The sequence below is a fragment of the Phyllobates terribilis genome, unplaced genomic scaffold, assembly GCF_046119375.1.
Source record: "Phyllobates terribilis strain yellow unplaced genomic scaffold, ASM4611937v1 Scaffold_9__5_contigs__length_417890890, whole genome shotgun sequence".
In the NCBI taxonomy this organism is placed as follows: domain Eukaryota; kingdom Metazoa; phylum Chordata; class Amphibia; order Anura; family Dendrobatidae; genus Phyllobates; species Phyllobates terribilis.
This window is the reverse complement of record NW_027362769.1, coordinates 205095445-205121981: the sequence shown is the minus strand read 5'-3', so window position 1 is coordinate 205121981 and position 26537 is coordinate 205095445. Positions and strand designations below refer to the sequence as shown.

At 43.8% G+C, this 26537-nt stretch overlaps 1 protein-coding gene across 3 annotated transcripts in view; it reads left to right on the top strand.

Moving 5' to 3' along the window:
- Nucleotides 1-2515: 2515 nt before the first annotated feature.
- GPRC5B (G protein-coupled receptor class C group 5 member B) overlaps nucleotides 2516-26537 on the top strand; it is an 86634-nt gene continuing 62612 nt past the window's right edge. For 2 of the 3 annotated variants that reach the window (XM_073647612.1, XM_073647613.1), the window contains exon 1: nucleotides 2516-2822. The gene's annotated coding sequence lies outside the window, so the exon portion shown is untranslated. The remainder of the gene's footprint in view (nucleotides 2823-26537) is intronic. The other variant, XM_073647611.1, reaches the window with a different exon arrangement.

Genomic DNA, 26537 nt, shown 5'->3' with positions numbered 1-26537 from the left:
CAGAACACCCTGCCTAACCTACCGTCCCTATATTGGTTCCACACCAATCATCGAGCAGGAAACCTAAGCCCTGTATATCCCTAGAGCTAGGTCCTAGATAGGGAGGGGGTGAGCACTGGTCAGTCCCCACTATAAACTAAAGACAACAAGGGAGACAAACAAAGGGAGGAAAACTTAGCTTGAGCAGAAACCAGAGGGATAACACCAAATGTCCTCCAAGGGCACCAGAGAGGAAGCTAGCTGACTGCTATAGCTCCAAGCCTTCACAAGGGAAAATGAAAATATCACCAGCAACTTCATGAAGCAGACTGAGAGTTTATAAACGCCCAGACCAGGGTGTCTAAATCAGAGCAGGAGGGAGGTTGCCTCTGGGTCCAAAAGTCAGAAGGATTAAAAAGGAGTCAGCAATGCCAAATGCAGTGACCTTCTTTAGCCAGATGCAGAGCGACTGTTTGTTACATCTGACACACCCATGACACACTGCCTGTTCCTCCTTGCACAAAGGAGGAGGTAGCGGTCCTGCTGCTGGGTTGTTGCCCTCCTACGGTCCCCTCCACGTCTCCTGGTGTACTGGCCTGTCTCCTGGTATGTGCTCCATGCTCCGAACAGTGTGCTGACAGACACAGCAAACCTTCTTGCCACAGCTGGCACTGCTCGTACTTGAGCAACTTCTGTGGCTTGTTAGACATCGCCTAATGCTGCTGTACCTCTGGGGGTGAGAGCAATGACAAAATGCATAAGTGACCAAAACAACAGCCAAAAAGGATAAGAACAGAGAAATGGTCTGTGGTCACCATCTGCAGAACCGCTCCTTTATAGGGGGTATCCTGCTAATTGCCGATCATTTCTACCAGTTGTCTGTTCCATTTCCACAACAGCAGGAGAAATTGATTCACAATCAGTGTTGCTTCATAACTGGACAGGTAGATTTCACTGAAGTGTTATTGACTTGGAGTTACATTTAAGTGTTCCCTTTATTTTTTTGAGCAGTGTGTATTAAAATAAAAAAAAAAAAACCTATATGTTCCTTTTTTATATTTCCCAATCCTTTGGGAACCACTTTTGGTTTGGCTCCAAAAACTATAAAAAAAAAAATACACAGGTGTTTCTTCCCCCAAAAATTCTGTGTGTAACCAGTTGAATTCAAACTGGAAAAACTGGAAAGACATCCCATTATCTGATAACCAAGTGGTGTAAAATGTTATAGGTGCCTCCCCTGATAGGGCTGTGACAGTCACAACTCCTATAGAGGCATATAAAGGCTGCTGCAGGACCACCAAGGAGATATGTTGCATTACATGTGGAATATGGTGGTTCAAAGTCCGCGCTGCCCAATGGTTCAAATATGTGATCACACACAAAGGTGCGGTTTATTTTGTCAATGCGTTTCAAGGTTTTCAAACCTCTTCATCAGGACCAAACCACAATGATAAGATATAACTCAAAAAGTGCGGAAATATATAGACAACGCATAAAAAAAAGGAGCGCGCAGCAACGAGCCTTTGCGGTCATGTGGTACCACGTCATTGTGGCAGATACAAAGATTGTTCACCTTAAAGGGATTTTTTAGCGTGAGGCCACGAACTTGGTGCCACTCTATGTGACTGCAGACTTGTGAATCCACACATCACGTGCACTGCGCACTGTCAGGATTCTCCGGTACCAGGAGCAGGGGGGCGTGTGACCACAATAGGTGATTTGCATACATGTAGTCACATTCCAACTAGACCTGCACGGCCTTGCTCAATGCAAATGTATTGAATGAGGCCGGATACGTCTAGTTGGAATGTGGCCAGAAGTATACAAATCCCAAACTTTCAGTCGTGGGGATTCACAAGTCTGCAGTCACACACATGGACTGCAGACTTGCAGCCTAAGCTGGACAATCCCTTTAAATATGCACTGGGGTACTGTTGCCCACCCTTAGGGGTGAAAATTTTGATGCATTTTGTTTTTTTTTAGCTAAAAAATAAGAAGTGAATCCAACAGGAAGAAAAATGCAGTGTTTTACAGCATCAATTTTTTGCAGCTTTTTTTTTTCACCCATAGAAAGCAATGCGAAAGTGCAAAAACGCCGTAAAATACACAGCAATGCATTTTGCTGTGATTTTGCTGCTTTATTGGTGAATAAAATTAACTTTAAGCATGTATTGTAGACAAATGACACATATTATCCACACAAAAAAGCAGCAAAAAAGTGGCAAAACCTGCTTTTAGTAAGAAGCTTCTTTACTGCTAAGAAAACCGGTTTTACCTGCGGAAAAAAAAACAGCAAAAAAAACGCAACATGTGAACATAGCCTTTGTTTCCTCTAGACTTTTTTTGTTGCATTTTAAGAATTTTTTTTTTTTTAACTAAAAAATAAAATACTGTTAAAAAAAACAACAACTTTAAAGCCATGCAAGCAAGAAAAAAACAGTCAGTGAAGAGTTTGTGGGCAGAGAAGAGACCACAGCCACAACAAACAAGAGAGAAAGCCTCTGCAGCTTCACATGGGCGAGGTGACGTCACGGGGGCGGGCCGTGCTCGGGGGGCGGGGCTAGAGCAGCAGCAGCAGCAGCAGCTCGGGTACTGCAGTATACTGGAGAGGTGTCAGCACTTAGGGCTCTGCTCGGCTCTGTAACAAAAGAGGGGCGACAGCAGGGGCACAGGCTGCCCATGTGGGGCCAGTCCAGAGAGGGCCACCAGGAGCTTGTGCAGCATCTGCCTAAAGGAGTGTAACCCCCAGACTGTGGGGGAATCAGTGCACTGGGGTCCCGGCTAACAATGCAGAGATGTGACTGAGCCCTGGAGCTGCTGCTGCACATCACATACATCTGACTGTAAGTTACCTCTGCACTCATACAGCATGCTGCTACTGCAACAGTGTAGCCCAGAAAGTAAGAGCATTGCACTGATGATATAGAGCTGCTGGGGACATGAAACGTGTGGCCAAGCCTGTGTGACTGTACAGCTGGAGCATGGAGACACAGATGTGTGCACTGCTGCTGGAAGCCGGATTATGTATAGAGACGCGTGTGTATATATATATCTATATATACAGTGTGTGCGCGCACCTGTGTACTGTATAGCAGAGAGTGTGTGTGTATATACACAATATATATGTGTGTGTGTGTGTAGCTGGATAATAGGGATATGTGCACTGGTGCCATAAAGCTGATTATTTATATATATATATATATATGTGTGTGCCTGTATAGCAGAGCATGTGTTTGTATATACATTTTATTTATATATGTATGTATATATATATATACTTATTTATAGATAATACAGCTTTACAACACTAGTGCACCTATCTATCTAATGTAAAGAGGAAACATGATATGCATATGAATACAGTGTATAAGTATATATATATATACACACACACACACACACACACAGTGTGTATATAGACACACACTCTGCTATATACACACATATATGTGTGTGTACACTCACTATCCCGCTATACATATGGATACATATGATCAGATGTAAAGAGGAAACAATATAGCGTATATATATACATACATGCAGTGTGTGTATATCTGTCAACTCTCAGCTATATACACACACATACTCGATATGTGTATAGACACACATTGTGTGTGTGTATGTGTATGTGTATATATATATATATATATATATATATATATATATATATATATATATATATATATATATATATATATACATACACACACAGACACATTCAGCAATGCTGAGTTGGTCGATTGGTTCTTCTCTATGTCTTATACCTTAACTTAGAAGCAGGCAATAGTGACATGTCAGACACAGCTCTGCTACATCTGTCGTTGGGTGGAAGGGTTAATCCATCTCCCATATGCTGCGACCATGGACATAAGCCACTTACTACTAGAGCTGACGCTGTGGATGGATGGAGTGCTGCTGGCTGGGCAGGATCTGTCTGCTGCAGGGGTTGGTGGTTATTTTTGGGTTAAGTGTAAGGGGAGAAAGAGGGTAAAAATACCCAGTGTGTGGGGAGGAGGAGGATCTGGGGTGCCAGGCTTGCTCCAGGAGGATGTGCGGCTGCACACCATCCTCCTCACTAAGCCCGGGCTATAGTCTGCATAGTGCGCAGTGCACAGATCCTGCCCCAGAAGGGCTGACTGACGGCCATTCACATCCAATTATCTCTCTGCTGCTGACTATACACTATACTATAATCACCAGAGATAATCGCGCCATTCGCATGTAACACAACACGGTACGAGCAGCCAAGATGCCTGGAATTGTTGGAAGATTGCTTTGACATGTTTTCTATTGTGATTGATCATTAATCGTGACGTAAGTGGTGAATGATCAGTCGCTGCGAGGCCATTGGTGGGGGGATCGGTAGATGATCCAGTGGTCTCACTACTATTACTGGTTGTTTATGAGACGTTTGGTTTAATAGTTAATTACTGTATACTATTACATCTATGGACAAATGTGTGGGGACCAACCTTAAAGCCACACGCAGTATTATGTCCTGGAGTGTATGGCGGTACTTTGAGTCCCCGCATGGTCTGTACCCTCTGTGCCATCATATTGCGCCCCATAAACTCCATATTACAGGTTATTATGGAGAATGCCTCCATTATTTGGAATTTGATCTGATTCATATTGAATCTACAATCTTTGCCTCTAAGAAATTGCAGGAATCTGGAGGTACCGTCATATGGTGCTGATAGACATACCGCGTATTACAGGTACATACCTCTATAATATAGAATCTGATCCGATTCATATAGGACAGGAAAGAAAAACCATCAAAATTGCAGGCATGCGGAGGTACCGCCATATAGTGCTCTGTGCCTACTATGTTAGAAGTTATTATGGAGAATACCCCCATAATACGGGATTTGATTCTTTCTTATGGAAGCCATTGGAAAATACATCTCTATTCCTTTTTGCGAAATTACAAAAGGCATATAGAGGTATAAGTGACCCCATATAAGTGTAATTGTGCCCTATTACAGGTGCATGCAATGTAATAGGTGCAGGGTCTTAGCGGGATCCCAAGGGCCCACCTGTAACATTGATTCTTGGGGTCTATTCTACAGCTACTTGCAAATATCACCTGATCTTTGTGCGCAATTTTCTAGCGAACACATTCTCCATACATTTAAATGGAAAGATGACTGGGTTGGCAAAGGCCCACTGGTAACATTGATTCTTGGGGCCCACTGTCCAGCTACATGCAAAAATAACGTGACGCTAGTGCACATATTTACTTTTGCTTCTATGTAATATTAATGTAGCTAGCTTGTTTAATGAATGATTATATGCTACCTTTTTGCTGTAATGAATCAAGTGTAATAGTACTACTTATTAGCATTCCTTTACAGGGTCGGCCTACCGGAGGATTCTCCTCTTCCCCTGTGGGCCAGTCCTTGGCTGTGCATGCACCCACATTTCCACTGAAGTGTACAATGCCATGGGGTGGAACTGGTGGACTCCATCCATGAGATAAGTGAGGATCCCAGAGGTGGCATTTATAGTTTGGATCATATATGTAGTGCATAAAGGGAGCTGTGCCAAGCACATGGGCCCACCTAGGGATTCACCTTCTCCCCTGTGGGCCAGTCTGAGCCTGAATAAGTAAATGTAGTTGGCAGTGTTCATTGGCGCTGAGTTTCTACTGGATTTCTCAATGCTATAAGTGCTATTATCCTGATGAATAATAGCAGTCACTACATGGTTGATCAGTATTGTGTTCCCCATAGATTAGCTCATTGCTCCTTGCTCTGCATTGAAAACAAGAAGATTGACCCAACTGGTTCCTTCTGGCTGCAGTTTGGATTTCTGCAGGATATTGGATAGGATGGCTACCATTTACATGTCAGATTACAATTACAGGGCACTGATGTGTTCAAGACTAATACACTTACCCCTTGTGTGCCTGCCCCTGACATGTGGCAGAGGTTAAATGGTTCCAGAGCAGATCAGCAACAAGGGGTCAAGAGGAGATTAAGTTACCCCTGGCCTCCTAAAATGGTAAAACAAACTTAATGAGCTAATTATATAAGATGGCTCCTAGCGCCTTTGTCATAAATCTCCATGGCTTCAGCACAATTGGGGTCCCTGAGGTCTGGCTAAAATCCATCTGAACAACATGAAGTTGCTTTGGTTAATGACAAATTGAGGATTGCTCTATGGATCATATCATGATGCATAATATTATGTTTTTTACTCTCAATATTATTTTTTCTTTAACATTATTATTTGTATATTTTAATATAAATATTTTCAATGATTTCGTTCATTTGTATGCAGCTACTATAGTATTAAAGAGCATTTCCTCTAAAAATAAAAAAAATATTCCATGGCATTAGACAACTTTTTTTAATATGTCCGGCCAACATGACCCAGAATGCATATCAATGGATGGAGATAAGTGGCGGCCACTCCCGAGAACAAATATCTTCAAGTTCCGGAAGTGTGACATTGCCAATGACTTATTTTTTGGGGAAGACTTTTTTAAAAAGACAACTTTTAATATTCTGATTAACATGCATATATTAACTAGTGATGGAGATAAGTGGCTGCCATAAATTTATGGTACATCTTATCTTTAGGGAAATTAAGGGTTAGGGATAGCAGCTTTTGATTTCTGAAAAATGTATTTTTAGAACACTATGGAAATAAAGGGTTAAGCAGGTCCAATCTATGTTCACCCCAATTTCCTAAATGATGTGAAATTGCAGATCCGGTCGGAATTGGTAGGATCCCCCAATCAGAACCTTGTTTATTTTTACTATTTTTTAGATTTCATATTGCTTGTAAATTTGTATGATTATATACACATCAGCCCACAGCGGTTTCCTTTGTGCCACCCAAGCGTGCGAGTCCTGTATTTTATATGTAGGATTTGTGAAGTTCTTTGCAGTGCATAGTACATTCTTGGGGTCTGTCCTGCAGGAATCTGCCATATTCCACTTGTTACTGATCTTCTGCCTTGCAACATATTAGCAAATATTTAATAAAAGGACCTCCAGTGGTGAAGTGAGTTTGCAGGTATGTCAAGGACGTAGCAACCATTCATGAATTCCTTTGATGATATTAATGAGGAGAAGAGGTCCTAGTGATGCCGATGTCTGCAGGACAAGGTTTTTCTTTCTTTAACAATATGGACAGGATACAATTAACCATGTTATGTATAACAGATATAAACCAGTACATTCCATAATGTTTATAGGAATTTGTTATTAGATCATTGTTTCTGTCTACTTACACTACCGTTCAAAAGTTTGGGGTCACCCAGACAATTTTGTGTTTTCCATGAACTCATACTTTTATTTATAAAATGAGTTGCAAAATGAATAGAAAATATAGTCCAGACATTGACAAGGTTAGAAATAATGATTTTTATTAGAAAGAATAATTTTCTCCTTCAAACTTTGCTTTTGTCACAGAATGCTCCCTTTGCAGCAATTACAGCATCGCAGACCTTTGGCATTCTAGCTGTTAATTTGCTGAGGTAATCTTGAGAAATTTCGCCCCATGCTTCCCGAAGCCCCTCCCACAAGTTGGATTGGCTTGATGGGCACTTTTTCCGTACCATACGGTCAAGCTGCTCCCACAACAGCTCAATGGGGTTGAGATCTGGTGACTGCGCTGGCCACTCCATTACAGATAGAATACCAGCTGCCTGCTTCTTCCCTAAATAGTTCATGCATAATTTGGAGGTGTGCTTTGGGTCATTGTCCTGTTGTAGGATGAAATTGGCTCCAATCAAGCGCTGTCCGCAGGGTATGGCATGGCGTTGCAAAATGGAGTGCTAGCCTTCCTTCTTCAAAATCCCATTTACCTTGTATAAATCTCCCACTTTACCAGCACAAAAGCAACCCCAGACCATCACATTACCTCCACCCTGCTTGACAGATGGCGTCAGGCACTCTTCCAGCATCTTTTCAGTTGTTCTGCGTCTCACAAATGTTCTTCTGTGTGATCCAAACACTTCAAACTTTGATTCGTCTGTCCATAAAACTTTTTTCCAGTTTTCCTCTGTCCAATGTCTGTGTTCTTTTGCCCATATTAATCTTTTCCTTTTATTAGCCAGTCTCAGATATGGCTTTTTCTTTGCCACTTTGCCCTGAAGGTCAGCATCCCGGAGTCATCTCTTCACTGTAGACGTTGACACTGGTGTTTTGCGTGTACTATTTAATGAAGCTGCCAGTTGAGGAGCTGTGAGGCGTGGATTTCTCAAATTAGTGACTCTAATGTACTTGTCTTGTTGCTCAGTTGTGCAGCGGGGCCTCCCACTACTCTTTCTACTCTGGTTAGAGCCTGTTTGTGCTCTCCTCTGAAGGGACTAGTACACACCGTTGTAGGAAATCTTCAGTTTCTTGGCAATTTCTCGCATGGAATAGCCTTCATTTCTAAGAACAAGAATAGACAGTCGAGTTTCACATGAAAGTTCTCTTTTTCTGGCCATTTTGAGAGTTTCATAGAACAAACAAATGTAATGCTCCAGATTCTCAACTAGCTCAAAGGAAGGTCAATTTTATAGCTTCTCAAATCAGCCAAACCGTTTTCAGCTGGGCTAACATACTTGTGCAAGGGTTTTCTATGGTTTTCTAAACATCCATTAGCCTTCTTACACAGTTAGCAAACACAATGTACCATTAAAACACTGGAGTGGTGGTTGTTGGAAATGGGCCTCCATACACCTATGTAGATATTGCAATAAAAACAAGACATTTGCAGCTAGAATAGTCATTTAACACATTAACAATGTATAGAGTGTATTTCTGATTCATTTAATGTTAGCTTCATTGAAAAAAAAAGTGCTTTTCTTTCAAAAATAATGAAATTTCTAAATGACCCCAAACTTTTGAACGGTAGTGTATGTTAAAGGGAACCTGTCACATGAAAAAACGTGGAGTTAATCTGCAGTTAATAGTGTTCTGATGCTGTCCTGAGACCCGCTGCCGGGAGGAAATTAACTCTATCCCCCCCCCACCAGCAGCATTCGGCATTCAGTCACGGTGGCGACACCGGCGTGGGTTCAGTCACTGCTCTGTATATAGAGATCAGCAGCTGTAACCATGCCCCCGGCACTGACTGACAGCCGGCTCTAATGCTGAGCTGGCTGTCAGTCAGTGCCGGCATAGCAGTTACAGCCACAGCTCTCTCTCTGCACAGATCGGTGGCTGAAACCACCCTGTGGCTGAGACAAGAACGCTGCCGGTGGGATGCCGTTCAGGATGCTAGATGTTTGTTTTTTAATTCTGAGAAAAGCCATTTTATCCACCTTTTGTAAGTTGACCATCAGCCATCACCCTACCCAGCATATTAAATCTTGTGCCTATGGAGCTTGACAAATCTATTCAAGCTTGTGCCCCCCTATGAGAAGGTAGAAGGAGTCAACCCAGCACTTGGCCAACTCTTTGGTGACTTTCATAACAACTGTTCCAAGAAATTCAAGAGCATTCAAAATTTAGAAAATTTAAGCCCTGCCCGCTGTCATTTTTTGATGTGGCTCACCCCTTCCATCGCTCGGATCTCAAGACTATCATGGCACATTCAGGCCTGTTGGAGAGTATCCAGGAGGCTTTGATGAAGGTGTGCAATAAAACTTTTCAGGAATGTGCGCAGAGCAGCAAAAACTTTTTAGCAAAATTAAATTTTTCTCACAACCATATTTTGAATCGGTGACCTGCAAAAATCTTAACCTAATCTGTGATGTAGATGGTATAGTGTTATTACAAGGTTGGTAAAATATAATTTTCCATGTGGTTCATTAATGTAAACCTTATTAGAATTTACTAAATAATATCCAGCTTTTCTCTTGACTTGGAATGAGAATTATGTGCCCGTTCATACAGAGTACTGCTCGGATCGTACCCTGCTGAGTACAGGGGTCACCCACCCTATACAAGCCACGGTCCCATATTCGGTGTCAATATGCAGGATGGAAAGATTTGGCAGGGATGGGGGGTTCAGTCCTTATGTTGCATACTAAGTAGTCTTTGTTATTCCACACTTTGGGAGCAGATGTCTGCGACATGAAGCCGCATCATTCACAGTTCGCACACCTCTCGGGATGAAGTGTGCGGCAATGCCGATGTGTTTGTCGTTGGTCCTGATAATTTATTTCTTGCTGAAACACTGTAAATATCACCCACTGTGACACGGATTGCGCTTTGTGACACTTGTTATATAAGGGGCACAGACAATTCCATCTTCGCTGCTTATTGAGGATGCTTGTCTGTGGCTGTTATATTAATAGAGTCTTTGATTTCTGTTTTATACATATTTTCGGTGGTGCTGGATTTCATACAAATTATACAGATATATCAGCTGAATTTGTACAACTGGACATATATAATGTATACTAGGTCCACAGAATAGGGGATAACTTGCTGATTGTTGTGGGCTTTAGCTGCTGGGACCCCAACGATCCCAAGATTAGGGCTCTTGAACTTCGAGAACAAGGCTTTGCAGTCCCGTCCTGAGTGGCATAGAGGTGCACTTGAGCGGCCCCTGCTCCATTCATTGTCTATGGGACAGCTATTTCTGTCAGCACCATAAATAATGAATGGATGGAGGCCGCGCATGCGTTCAGGATGGAGATGCAAAGTCTTGTTCTTTGGGGATCGTTGGGAGTCCCAGCAGTTGGATCAGAATGTATAGGATGAGGGATAACTTGATTTTTTTGGGAATAACAACAGAATCAGATTATGATCAAATGAGAATATCAGAGGATGGACAGATATTAGGATATATACCAACAGGAAAAAAAAACGTAGCTATGGATTAGCCACACAATTCACCCGGCACATTGCAAAGTGCTAATATCCGCAGCCTAAATCGACATGTTGTTGATGTCTAATCCGCAGCATTGGTCAATACACGCTGTCAATTTTCTCTGCAGCATGTGGAAAAGATTTTGAGAAGTCTCAGTTCACATTGCATATCCAGAGGATTTTATGCATGCACATTTGCTGCATATTTCCCCATGGGAATGTAACCTAGAACATAGAACATGGAACATAGAACATTTGAAGGGTGAAATCGGTGATGAATTGTGCACAAAGACTTGATCAGCTGCGGAATTTGGATCAGAATTTCGTATCCGTCCCGTGTGAATGTAGTCCACTTGATTCCGGCCATTTCTAGATCTGCCACATACTAGATGAATGAGTATTTTCATACACGAGCAAAGTTGATTGAATCTTTAAGGTCAGAGGTCACACATGGTCTTCATTTCTGGGAGGAAACCAGAGTCACATTTTATGGCAATGCTAAGTTAAAAGGACAATTATCCATAGACATGAGAGCCCCACCGCCACCCACTTGACAAACAGCCGTCATTAGAAGCGCGCAGCACAGCCAGGCCTGTAATGTGGACTATACATCTGCTTAATGCAGGATTTTCAGCTTGTGACAATTTGTAATGAGAAGTTTTATTTCTTCCCAGAGAAGATGAAAGTGTCTTCCCTCCATCTCTCAGAGCTCACAGCAGGGGGTGATGTAGTGAAACCTCTAGTCTATTGAAGTCACAGTAAAACTTTTTTTTCACGCTTTTAGCTGTTCTCTGCAGTGGAGTTTACCGAGACAATAAGCCATTGAAATACTGAGGGGTGGAATAATGTGTCTGTTGTAGAGATATGCCGAGCCACAATGGAGAAAGGGGACCGAGACAGCCCGGACACATTGTCATGGATCGAGACGTGCAAAATAAATGGTTTTATCACTTGACTACAAGATACGAGTTATCCATTGTTGCTGGAAATGGATCAGGGTGTGTAAACTTATGTTCCTGCTGATGGTGGCACCACCTATAGCATACAAGGCAAACTCTGGCCCGTGGGCCAAATCTGGACCACAGGGTGATTATATTTGGCCTGCGATACCAGAACCACCACCCCTATGTGGGGCCCAGTATACTGTATGGAGGACTATGTGGTGCCCATTATACTGTATGGAGGACTATGTGGGGCCCATTATACTGTATGGAGGACTATGTGGTGCCCATTATACTGTATGGAGGACTATGTGGGGGCCTTTATTCTGTATGGAGGACTATGTAGTGCCCATTATTCTGAATGGAGGACCATGTGGACCCATTATACTGTATGGAGGACTATGTGGGGCCCATTATACTGTATGGAGGACTATGTAGTGCCCATTATTCTGAATGGAGGACCATGTGGACCCATTATACTGTATACTGGTTGGCCTGCGACTTTGTCCAAGTTTTTCATTTTGGTCCTCTGTGTGTTTGCGTTTGACATCCCTGACCTATAGCCTGGCTCCTGAATTGGTGACCACCAAAATTCCTAATAATTGTATAGCAGGATTTTTTTTTTATTGCGTGGCACTTTTTAGATTTGCTTTATGGTTTGAGCTAATATAAGGTCACTGTATGATATTACTTCAGCACTGTACAGCGCTGTTTATTTTACTTTAGGTATTTTAGCGACAAAAGCTTGGCATTATCATTTAGGCGCTATGTTGTGTGATGATGATAATTTGGTATAGTTATACATTGGTATTTATTTATTTATTTTTTAAGAGCCTGAGAACTGTGCTCTAAACCCGAATGCTACAAAAAAGTGCACTAGGATATGGTCAATCGTAGACCTCTCCAATGGGAGAAAGGTCCCCAGTAAACTTATCCCCTTATAACCCAAGCAAAACTAGGAGCCATCTAGGTCGGCTACCCTCCTGGGAAAGGAGAGTCAAGGGGGAGCGGAACCTGATGGCCACACACTCCTCACCCCTAGACTGATTTGATGGGAACCCATAAGGGAACCCCATCCTGATAAGTCCTAGTGACAAGGACACTTGTGCAAAAAGTGAAACACAAGTTAAAAACCAATATATAGTGAAGGTTTTCTAGTGTAATACTAGCTGATCCTTCAACCAGGAATTAAAAAATTCCCCATCCTTCCCAAAAGGCCTGGAAAAGGGGGTGTGTGCGCAAAAAGAAAGAAAATTTGAAGTGCAGTGCAAAAGTGCCATAAACTCAAGTTGTTTTCCCACGCCCAATGAGTAAGGGCACCCCAGGGTCACCATTCCTGGGGCAAGTCATACCTAATGACCTCGATCTTGGAGGGCCAGGGTCTCCACCAGATGACTATATAAGCCACCTAGCGTACTGCCCGACGCACCGTACCCAGTGTGTGTGATATATCGATCTACCATGGCGGCCCAGGAAAAAGCCGCCTTTTCAAAGGATACTATACTTGATCTTAGCCAAAAGATGGAGAAGTGATTAGGTTATATGTAGGCATGCAATACTAACATAAGGTGGCACACAAGGCACAGTCCTGACTATAGTTTAGTAGAGGTATTCCATTTATAACCCCGCCCCACCACTGATTGGCAGCTTTTTGCGCACGCACAGTCTATACACAAAGCTGCCAATCAGAGGTGTGGGCTGGGTTATACAGAGCTCAGCATTCAGAGAACTGCTAGATCTGCTGCAAAGAAAACAGGGATTTTATCAAAACTTCAGCAAGCAGCCCAGTAAGTGACACATCTCTGGAATCAGGGTCTCTGCCTCTACATCATAGTGCTCTCAGATGTAGTAGAAAATACTTGGTGTTCATTTCCCTTTGTCAGTAGATAGCATTTTAATAGATGGTTGCAGCTAATGGCCTCTCTAGAAAGGGATCCCCTCCATTATTGGTTCATCTGGCCTAATAGATGGAGAAGGGTTATGTGTAATCGAACACTCGCTGCCTTATACTCACTGAACATTGATTCCAGTAGGAGTAAATGTAATGAAAAATGCAGCATTAAAAGGATAATGAATAATCAATCCCCTGAGTATATAATGGCAGCAGTTATGAAAGAGATCGAAATAATGAAAAGTCATATTCACATTATATGGAGAGCACTTAGTAATAATTAAGGCACTGCTTATATACTGTTTGTGTTTATATAGTTTTGGAGAGTAATAAAAAAATAAAAATAAAAAAAAAGGTTCGAACAAATTACGTAAGTGGTATGTCGTATGGTCAAGGGTTATTTTAATGAGCTATGATCATATAGTGCCCTCTGATAGGGTATGTTGTAATACCAAATCTTACCTGTAGTGGCCTCTGCAGGGGAAATGTGCTTTAATCCCAGTAATATAAGGTAATTTTCAGCGAGTCCTTAAAGTAGTTGTCCACTACTTGGACAACCTCTTTTCATTCCCTATGTTTCCCCCTTGTAAAATAATACCATTTATACTCCCCTCTGGTGCCATTGCAGCGGCATAGTGGACACCCCCTTTAATTATTAAAAAGGCCAAGAAAGGACAGCCCATATTTATACTTACAGCACATCTCTACTACTGTGTGGAACAGCAATGTCTCCCGAAAAGCACGCTCAGCTGACCCCTCTGGAAGGGTCTTTCTATTCAAAAGGATTGGGCATCTTGAAATCCAACATGCCTGATCCTTCTTTGCCTTTGGTGGCCAGTGGGAAAATAGAAGATTACTTACATTGATTTTGTTTGTGTTTTAATAATGATCAAGTTATAAAAAATGTTTTAAAAATACATTTAACACATTGAAACAATAAGTCATATTCTGATGATGGCTTCCCTTTAAATCCTGAACCCCCAGTTTACTCAGCTGATCCCCAACCAGAAGTAGGACAGATCAGCAAAAAGGTTAGCCCTTGTGTTCTTGTAGGAGATTTATTACAAGACTCTTTAGCCCTGATTCATCATTGCTTTTGTGTGTTTTGCGTCTTTTTTTTTTGTTTGCATCTAATTCAATAATCTATTTGCGCTTTATAAGTCTATTTTATGTGTCCTTGGCAGTTTTTTTTATATATTTTGTGGGCGCAGTTTAGAGATTCCAGATGTTTTCAGCTGATTCATCGATTGCAAAATTTGGCGCAATTTCACTCCAGTCCCCGTCAGTGTATTTTCGAGTACGTCAAAATTGTGTTGCAATTTTTTTTATTCTTGGTGTCAAAAAAACAGATCAAGGCAGAATTTTTTTTTTTTACTTCGCACCATAGTCATGAATTGCACTTGCCATTTTGGTGAGTTTGGTGCCAAAAACAGCAACTAATGCCATAAAACAAAAAAGTAAAGTGATGCAAATGATGAATCTGAGCCCAAATTCCTTCAAACTGACAAACATTGTGCACTGGATTTTCCCGTTTTACTTTATTATTCATTTCTATGTTTACTGTTCCTTTAAGACTTTTATATTGATGAACAGCTGTTTTCACTGAGGCTTAAATACCAACTTTGATCCTTTTAAGACTTATTTCTATTTTTAAAGTTTTGACAGACGCCCCCCGCTGTGTCCTGTGTCGGGACAGTAAGAGCAGTCATTCATTAATTATATTTCTGATTTATACAATCTGTGCACTAATGGCTGTAAACTGCACCCACAAACGACTTTTTTTTTTTTTTTTTAATCCGTTTATGGGCATATTCACATTTTGCGTTTTTGCTGCATTTTTTCTATTTATGCATTTTTACAGTACCAGCAAAGTGAATGAGTGCTTCTTATTTTTTCCTTGCAGATATGAACCATCAAAGTATTTTTTTTAAATCTGCAGAATGTCAATTCTGTCGGTGTTTTTCATCTATTTAAATGAATGGAAAAAAATGCAAGTAAAAAGGGATCAGAAACTTGGCAAACATGCAATAAAAATGTGCATATTTTACGCAGCTTTTTTTCTACCAACACTCTGGTTTTTGCACCTGAAAAATCATTCATGCTGCAAATACTCAACGCTTGCACTTGCTTCATTTTTCTGTAAGACTTTCAATGTTTATGCTCTGAACAATAGGAAAGTAAATGTAAACCACAAGATCATCTTAAAGGAAATCTATCATCTGGTTATTGCCACCTAATCTGAGAGCAGCAAAATGTAGGGACAGAGACCCTGATTCCAGTGATGTCACTTACTGGGTAGCTTGCTGTTGTGTTGATAAAATCACAGTTTTATTAGCAGGAGATTATCACTAGAGGACTGGTAAACCTGCTAGTCCAGCCCCTCCCCACAACTGATTGGCTGATTTCTGCCTATGCACAGTATACACATAAAGCTGCCAATCAGTGGTGTGGGTGGGGTTATACAGAGCTCCGCATTCAGAGAACTGCTAGGTCTGCAGCAGAGAAACAGGGGATTATATAAAAATGAAAGCAAGCAGCCCAGTGAGTGACACATCACTGGAATCAGGGTCTCTGTCCCTACATTATGCCGCTCTCAGATGGGGGAGCAAAAACCTGGTGACCTCCTTCAATGCAAAATCTCATAACAGGGTCCCCAATCTGTCCTTTATAGTACTATAGTCCTCCGAAGTGCATTGAGCTGTAGGGTGCATTGCTGCAAAACCTCTTTAAAGCTTCTTACTTAGCAAGTGTGAACGAGCTGAGTGTGACCGGAGTGTAAGTGCAAACGGAAGTAAGTGTGTGACTTGTTGTTCAGTGACTTGGATTCAAGGAGTTTGGAAGGGAGGAATTTGGACTGAATTGCTGTCTGTATCAGGGCCGGCTCCAGGTTTTTCTGGGCCCCGGTCGAAAGAGTCTCAGTGGGCCCTTTGAACACATACGCGATTCATGATACACAGATACCGCAGAGAAATATATATAGTACACAGGGCCCAGCCTGCCACCTCATCCTTCACATATGCAGACATGCGCACACACACGGTACGCAGACATATGCACGCACACACACGGTACGCAGACATATGCACGCACACACACGGTACGCAGACATATGCACGCACACACACGGTACGCAGACATATGCACGCACACACACGGTACGCAGACATATGCACGCACACGGTACGCAGACATATGCACGCACACACACGGTACGCAGACATATGCACGCACACACACGGTACGCAGACATATGCACGCACACACACGGTACGCAGACATATGCACACACACGGTACGCAGACATATGCATGCACGCACACGGTACGCAGACATATGCACGCACACGGTACGCAGACATATGCACGCACACACACGGTACGCAGACATATGCACACACACGGTACGCAGACATATGCACGCACACACACGGTACGCAGACATATGCACGCACACACACGGTACGCAGACATATGCACGCACACACACGGTACGCAGACATATGCACGCACACACACGGTACGCAGACATATGCACACACACGGTACGCAGACATATGCACACACACGGTACGCAGACATATGCATGCACGCACACGGTACGCAGACATATGCACACACACGGTACGCAGACATATGCACGCACACACACGGTACGCAGACATATGCACACACACGGTACGCAGACATATGCACGCACACACACGGTACGCAGACATATGCACGCACACACACGGTACGCAGACATATGCACGCACACACACGGTACGCAGACATATGCACGCACACACACGGTACGCAGACATATGCATGCACGCACACACACGGTACGCAGACATATGCATGCACGCACACACACGGTACGCAGACATATGCATGCACGCACACACACGGTACGCAGACATATGCATGCACGCACACACACAGTACGCAGACATATACACGCACACACGGTACGCAGACATATGCACGTACACACGGTACGCACACACACGGTACGCAGACATATGCACGCACACACACGGTACGCAGACATATGCACGCACACACACGGTACGCAGACATATGCATGCACACACACGGTACGCAGACATATGCATGCACACACGGTACGCACACACACGGTACGCAGACATATGCACGCACACACACGGTACGCAGACATATGCACGCACACACACGGTACGCAGACATATGCATGCACACACGGTACACAGATATGTACACATACAGACATACACACATTTTACACAAATTCTTAAAAACATATATGAAACAGACAAATATATATACACAGTTATACACACTGACATTCACATACATGCACTCACACAAACCCATTACAAATATTTTTAATATGGGGATTGGGGAAGCCTCACTCACCTGTCCCTGGTCCAGTGTCCTGTCCAGCAGCTCCTCAGGTATGGGGCAGTGCAGGGCCCCCGGCGTGTCACAGACATCATGGCCCTGGACCATCAGAGGGGCCCACTTGCGGTCGGGTCCGGCCCGCTCCCCCCCCATCTGTGCAGGACCTCCGACGGTGCTTGATTGCCGGCACTCCCCCAGACATGGCCGCGCGCTGTGTCTGCTAGTAATGACGCGGCAGGGGCGACACACAAGCACAATTAAAGGTGCAGTGCCGTCGACCCTTCCGTGTCATTACTAGCAGACACAGCCGCACAGCGCGCGGCCATGTCTGGGACTGGGGGAGTGCCGGCAATCAAGCAGCGCCTGCGTCACTGAACAGGTGCCGAGGAAGCGGCCAGGGCCCCGACAGTGAGTGGGCGGTGGGCCCCGACAGTGAGTGGGCGGTGGGCCCCTCTGATTTTCCAGGACCCCGGGACTTGCCCTGGTACGCCGGGTGCTGACGCCGACCCTGGTCTGTATTTTATTAATTCTTTACATTTCTTTTTACCTAACATTTCTGTGTAGTGCAATCCCCATTAGGAAATGAGCTCCATTATTGACAATGCTATCCAGTGTACATCTTGCCACATGTATGCAATCCTTGAACAGCCGGTCGTGGGTGCATACTGCTGTGCGAGATGTGTGCACGTTGTGCGTTTGGAAGCCCAGGTACTGGATATAAATGAACAGCTGGCAACACTGAGATCCACTGACAATATGGAAAGGAGTCTGCTGCTCACTGAGCAGCTGGTCACTGGGGTAGATGTGGGGGAGGGTGGTAGTAGGGAGCTGCAGGACAGTGAGGCAGCTAGCTGGGTGACAGTTAGAAGGGAGGGTAGAGGGAAGAGTGCCAGGGAGGCTAGTCCTGATCTGGCACACCCCAATAAGTTTGCAAAGTTGGCAGATGAGTGGGGGTGTCTGTACAGCGGTAGCACTGCTGCAGCAAGGCATGTCCCCTGAAAGCCGGAGGAGTGTCAGCTCCAGTAAGGGGGGAAATAGGAGAGCAGGGCAGGCCAGGCAGGTGCTGGAAGTGGGGGACTCAATTATTAGGGGAACAGATAGGGCAATCTGTCACAAAGACAGGGATCGTCGAACAGTGTGCTGCCTACCTGGCGCTCAAGTCCGGCACATCGCTGATCGGGTTGACAGATTACTGGGAGGGGCTGGTGAGGACCCAGCGGTCATGGTGCACATTGGCACAAATGACAAAGTTAGAAGTAGGTGGAAGGTCCTTAAAGATGATTTCAGGGAATTAGGCTGCAAGCTTAAAGCAAGGACCTCCAAGGTGGTATTCTCTGAAATACTACCTGTACCACGTGCCACGCCAGAGAGGCAACAGGAGATTAGGGAGATAAATAAGTGGCTCAAGAACTGGTGTAGGAAGGGGGGATTTGGGTTCCTGGAGAACTGGGCCGACTTCTCAGTTGGCTACAGGCTTTACGCTAGGGACCGGCTGCACCTCAGTGGGGAGGGTGCAGCTGTGCTGGGGGAGAAAATGGCTAGAAGGTTGGAGGAGTGTTTAAACTAGGGATTGGGGGGAGGGTATTCATTTTATAGGTGGGGAAGATAGTGCAGATAGTGACCTGGGCACAAATAAAGAAATTGGGGGTGGAGTTAGAACAGTCAATATAGTAAGAAGGAATAGAGGTACAGAGAGATACATAAAATGCATGTACACTACGGTAATGCCAGGAGCCTCACCAACAAAATGGAGGAATTAGAATTAATTTTGTTGGAAAATAATTATGACATGGTGGGGATATCTGAGACGTGGCTGGACGAGAGCCATGACTGGGCAGTTAATTTACAGGGCTATAGTCTGTTCAGAAATGACCGTACAAACGAGGGGGGGGTGTGTGTTTATATGTAAAATCATCCTTAAAACCCATCTTGCGGGAGAATATATGTGAATCTAATGAAAATGTAGAGTCCCTGTGGGTGAAGGGGAGGGGGAAAAAATAATAAATTACTGATAGGGGTTTGTTATCAGTCTCCAAAAATAATGGAAGTAGCGGAGAATATCCTCGTAAAGCAAATGGATGAAGCAGCGACTCAAGGAGAAGTCATTATTATGGGGGATTTCAAGCACTCTGAAATACATTGGGGGACAGAAACCTGTAATTCAAGCAAAGGTAATAGGTTTTTGACAACTATGAGAGACAATTACCTTTCACAACTGGACACTGCTAGACCTAATATTAACCAACAGGCCAGACCGCATATCAAATATACGAGCTGGGGGTCACTTGGGTAATAGTGATCACAAAATAATAAGTTTTCATGTATCCTTTAATAAGATGTGTAGTAGAGGGGTTACAAGGACACTAAACTTCAGGAAGGCTAATTTCCAACGGTTGAGAGATGATCTTAGTGCAATAAACTGGGACGATATCCTGAGACATAAAACTACACAAAGCAAATGGGAGACATTTATTAACATCCTGAATAGGACCTGTGCACAATATATACCCTATGGGAATAAACATGCTAGAAATAGGAGGAAACCACTATGGCTAAATAGAGCTGTAAGGGGCGCAATAAGGGACAAAAAGAAAGCATTTAGAGAACTAAAGCAAGTGGGTAGTGATGAGGCATTAAATAAATATAGAAAATTAAATAAATTCTGTAAAAACCAAATCAAGGCAGCAAAGATTGAGGCAGAGAGAATCATTGCCAGAGAAAGTAAAAATAACCCCAAAATATTCTTTAACTACATAAATAGTAAAAAACTAAAAAATGATAGTGTTGGCCCCCTTAAAAATAGTCTGGGTGAAATGGTGGATGAGGATGAGGAAAAAGCCAATATGCTAAATGATTTTTTTTCAACAGTATTTACACAAGAAAATCGGATGACAGAAAACATGATCAGTGATGACAAAAATTCTCCATTAAATGTCACTTGCTTAACCCAGCAGGAAGTACGGCGGCGTCTAAAAATCACTAAAGTTGACAAATCCCCGGGCCCGGATTGGATACACCCGCGAGTACTGCAGGAATTAAGTAACATCATAGATAGACCATTATTTTTAATCTTTAAAGATTCCATAATAACAGGGTTTGTACCACAGGACTGGCGTATAGCAAATGTGATTCCAATATTCAAAAAGGGGACAAAGACTGAACTTGGAAATTATAGGCCAGTAACAGGGGCGTACATAGGAATCATGGGGCCCCATAGCAGAAGCTCTAATTGAGCCTCCCCCCCCCAAAAAAAAATGTAAATAATTGTCGGGGTCACCAAAGATCAGATCTCACAACTTTCCATCCTTTACATAGTAATTTTCCTCCTGCTGACGTCCTAGATCTCTTTTATTGCCCCATAAAGTGTGATGCCAATAAAAGGGCCCCCAAAACACAGTATGAAACCCCCATGGTGAATTCCTCCACATGCACAGTATAATGACCCTACTGTACCCCACCTCAACTCCCAGGGTAAAGTATGCTGACCCCAACACAGTATGATCCCCAACTGAGAGCCGCTAGAGAGGATGGTACATAATAAGGGACGGCGCTACATAATAAAAGAGGAAACTATATAACTAAGGATGGCGCTATACATAATAAGTGAGTACACTATATACTAAGGGACTGTGCTATACATAATAAGGCTACATTCCTGCATCTGTGTGCAGTGTCAGTGTGCTGCCCTGTTTTACCGACGCATTGAGCATGTCCTATTCTAATCCTCAAAATCGGATCAGAACAGAACATTATCTGACCCTCTTAGATCTCATTCTCAGATACGTGATTTTCATGGATGTGTGAACGGATCTATAAAACTGTACGAGTCCGTGGACCATCCGATAAAAAGATCTGGCAGCACACGGACATTTCACACAAATGTGAGAATGCAGCCTAAGGGATTTTACAGATAACATTATCACTCCAAGTCAAACAGTGCAGATACAGAATAATATTTACATCCAGGCACTTACCGCTGACGTCTCATCTGATCAGAGTCGGTTTCTGCTGCTTCTTCTCCATCTGGTCAGACCTTCATGTCGACATCTCCCAGCCACGACTCATCTTGTCACGATGATCTCCAGCCTAGAAAATAACAAGGTCATACATTGTATGCATACATGTGTCTCCCCCGCTCTGCGTCCTCGAATACAGATATGTAACCCCCCCATTAATATACTATTAGCCACTTAGTAATCAAAATATAAAGTGATAAGCAGCACTGTGCCCCCCATTATTTATAATCTGCACCGGCCAATAATATAAATTATTCAGTCTCTGTGACTCTCCCCAATTAACTGTAAGGCTATGTGCACACTGAAAACATACAAGGCTTCACAGTACAAGCAAAGTGAAACCCCCATAATTGCTCTCTCCCAGCACCCTCGTCATTGCTCTCTCCCAGCACCCCCATCATTGCTCTCTCCCAGCACCCTCGTCATTGCTCTCTCCCAGCACCCTCGTCATTGCTCTCTCCCAGCACCCTCGTCATTGCTCTCTCCCAGCACCCTCGTCATTGCTCTCTCCCAGCACCCTCGTCATTGCTCTCTCCCAGCACCCTCGTCATTGCTCTCTCCCAGCACCCTCGTCATTGCTCTCTCCCAGCACCCCCATCATTGCTCTCTCCCAGCACCTCTGTCATTGCTCTGTCCCAGCACCCCCGTCGTTGCTCTCTCCTAGCACCCCCCATCATTGCTCTCTCCTAGCACCCCCATCATTGCTCTGTCCCACCACCCCCATCATTGCTCTGTCCCACCACCCCCATCATTGCTCTGTCCCAGCACCCCCATCATTGCTCTGTCCCAGCACCTCCATCAATGCTCTCTCCCAGCCCTCCCATCATTGCTCTCTCCCAGCACCCCCATCATTTCTTCTCAGCACCCCCATCATTGCTCTCTCCCAGCCCCACACAATTGCTCTCTCCCAGCCCCCCACCATTGCTTTGTCCCAGCATCCCCATCATTGCTCGCTCCCAGCAACACGTCATTGCTCTCCCGTTCCCCATCATTGCTCTCCCCAGCCCTATCAGCCCCATTATTGCTCTTCCCAGCCCCATCATTCCTCTCCCCAGCCCCATTAGCCCCATTATTGCTCTTCCCAGCCCCATCAGCCCCATTATTGCTCTTCCCAGCCCCATCATTCCTCTCTCTAGCCCCATCAGCCCCATTATTGCTCTCCCCAGCCCCATTAACCCCATTATTGCTCTCCCCAGCCCCATCAACCCCATTATTGCTCTCCCCAGCCCCATCAACCCCATTATTGCTCTCCCCAGCCCCATCAACCCCATTATTCCTTTCCCCAGCCCCATCAACCCCATTATTCCTCTCCCCAGCCCCATCAACCCCATTATTGCTCTCCCCAGCCCCATCAACCCCATTATTCCTCTCCCCAGCCCCATCAACCCCATTATTGCTCTCCCCAGCCCCATCAACCCCATTATTCCTCTCCCCAGCCCCATCAACCCCATTATTCCTCTCCCCAGCCCCATCAGCCCTCTCCCCAGCCCCAATATTTCTCTCCCCAGTCCCATCAGCCCCATTATTGCTCTTCCCAGCCCCATCATTCCTCTCCCCAGCCCCACCATCCCACCATTGCTCTCCCCCCACTTCCCCTCCCCAGCATTTCAGTAAAAAAAAACACAAAAAAAAACAACAACTTACCTCAGCTCGCTCCCCTGCAGCATCATCCTCCTGGTTGCCGGCAGCTTTCTTCCTGACCCAGGCGCGCGCTGCATGATGATGTCATCAAGGGTCAGGGAGGAAGCAGAGGACGAACCCTCCAGCTCTGCTGCTATTCTCCTCCTGACAGCAGCAGAGCTGCAGGGATCGTCCCTGACCGCCGCGTGCAGGGAGCAACTGCACCTTGCGGGCCCCTTGGTGCAGCTGCATGGTGGGGACCCGGCGCAGCTGCACCGGCGGCGGTATGTCCAACCCTGGACTCCTATGGGGCCCCCCCGGGTCACGGGCCCCATAGCAGTCGCGTGGTCTGCCGCCATTGGCGGTACGCCACTGGCCAGTAAGCTTAACCTCTACTGTGGGTAAAATCCGGGAGGGTTTCCTAAGAGATGCTATACTAGAGTATCTGAAGAAGAATAACCTCATGACCCAATATCAACATGGGTTTACGAGGGACTGTTCCTGTCAAACTAATCTGATCAGTTTTTATGAGGAGGCAAGTTCTGGACTGGACCAAGGAAATGCAGTGGATGTTGTGTATATGGACTTTTCAAAAGCTTTTGATACGGTTCCACACAAAAGGTTGATACATAAAATGAGAACAATGGGGATAGGGGAAAATATATGTATGTGGGTTAAGAACTGGCTCAGTGATAGGAAACAAAGGGTGGTTATTAATGGAACACACTCAGACTGGGTCTCAGTTAACAGTGGGGTACCACAGGGGTTAGTATTGGGCCCCCATCTTTTTAACATATTTATTAATGACCTTGTAGGGGGCATACAGAGTAATATTTCAATATTTGCAGATGACACTAAACTCTGCAGGGTAATCAATAAAGAGGAGGACAATTTTATATTACAGGAGGATCTATGTAAACTAGAAGCTTGGGCTGATAAATGGTAAATGAGCTTTAATGGGGATAAATGTAAGGTAATGCACTTGGGCAGAGGAAATAAAATGTATAATTATATGCTTAATTGTAAAATACTGGGCAAAACTGTAACTGAAAAAGACCTGGGTGTATTGGTGGACGACAAGCTCACGTTTAGTGGCCAGTGTCAGGCAGCTGCTGCAAAGGCAAATAAAATAATGGGATGCATTAAAAGAGGCATAGATGCTCATGAGGAGAACATAATTTTACCTCTATACAAGTCATTAGTGCGACCACACTTAGAATACTGTGTACAGTTCTGGTCTCCGGTGTATAAGAAAGACATAGCTGAACTAGAGGGGGTGCAGAGAAGAGCGACCAAGGTTATTAGAGGACTGGGGGGTCTGCAATACCAAGACAGGTTATTACACTTGGGGTTATTTACTGTGGAAAAAAGAAGGCTTAGGGGTGATCTTATTACTATGTACAAGTATATGAGGGGACAGTACAAAGACCTGTCTACTGATCTTTTTACTCTGAGGCCTGAGACGGGGACAAGGGGGCATCTTCTACGCCTGGAGGAAAGAAGGTTTAATCATAATCACAGACGGGGATTCTTTACTGTAAGAGCAGTGAGACTATGGGACTCTCTGCCGCATGATGTTGTAATGAGTGATTCACTACTAAAATTTAAGAAGGGCATGGATGGGTTTCTTGAAAAGTATAATATTACAGGTTATATATACTAGATTCCTTGATAGGGCGTTGATCCAGGGAACTAGTCTGATTGTCGTATGGAGTCGGGAAGGAATTTTTTTCCCCAATGTGGAGCTTAGTGTTTGCCACATGTTTTTTTTTTGCCTTCCTCTGGATCAACATGTTAGGCTATGGGTTGAACTAGATTGACTTAGTCTTCCTTCAACAATAAAAGCTACAGTATGTTAAACTATGTTATGTGGCCAGAGGGACCTTTTCTGTACTCCCTATAGTTATCCGCCTAAGGTCATCTACCATTCATAGAGCATGAATTGTGTGTTTTATTAATCAGTTGCATCAATGGCAATCTGCAATTTTTATTTGTCCGGGGGATTTGAGCCTCATTCAGATGTCAGGTTTTTTGACGTATGAGAAAAACAGACCGATTTTCATCAGTTTTTTTTCACTGATGAGAAAATAAAAAAGTTTCTCCGTCTTCTCCTAGCTGTCCGTGAAAAACGGACTGTACAAGGATGGCATCCGAGTATACGTCTATGGGAAACACAGGAACAGCTGAGGACTTCATTCAGCAATGGTAATCCGAAGTAGAGTCATCAATTCACATTGATGCCAATGAGATGCACTGTGCGACATTTATGGGAACTGCTTAAAGGGAATGATCTGTCATAAGGAAAGGCCATCAATGTTAAAGTCCCGGACAACCCCTTTAATTGCTCAGTGAAGAATGTTACAGCCTTACAGTTTGGGTCCTTGAATCCCACAAAAACAAACATATTCTAACTAAGAAACATCACAGTTTACACTTTAGGAGCCCCGATTTATCATTTATCATTTGCGTTTTTTTAAGTCTCTTCTTTTTTTTTGCCTTGGAGTATTCACTGATTTCTTTTGAGCCAAATTCATCAAAATGGCACAAGCAACTTATGAATTTTGTGTAAAAATTGTCTTTTTTTTCTGTCTTTAACCATTATTCATTTTACAAAATTTTGCAAAAATTGCTGCCGTACATAGAATCACTTAAGTACGTTTGCAACAAATTTTGTGACTTTTTTTTTTTGAATAGTTGCAAATGATGAATCCGGGGAAAACATCTGAAATCCCTAAACTCTGCTTACAGTGGAGAAGATTAAAGAAAACAGGTGAACACACAAAAAAGGCGCAAATTAAAAGATGAATTTGATGCAAACAACCACAAAAAAAAGGCTTAAAATGCCAAAAACTCAACAAAAAAAGCACAAATGTCCTACTATACTGTCGGTTTGCTAATTGTAAAAAAAAAAATAATTCCTTGATGCTTTGCAGCAGCTGTTCATATTTCTTTCTCCCGTTACAAAC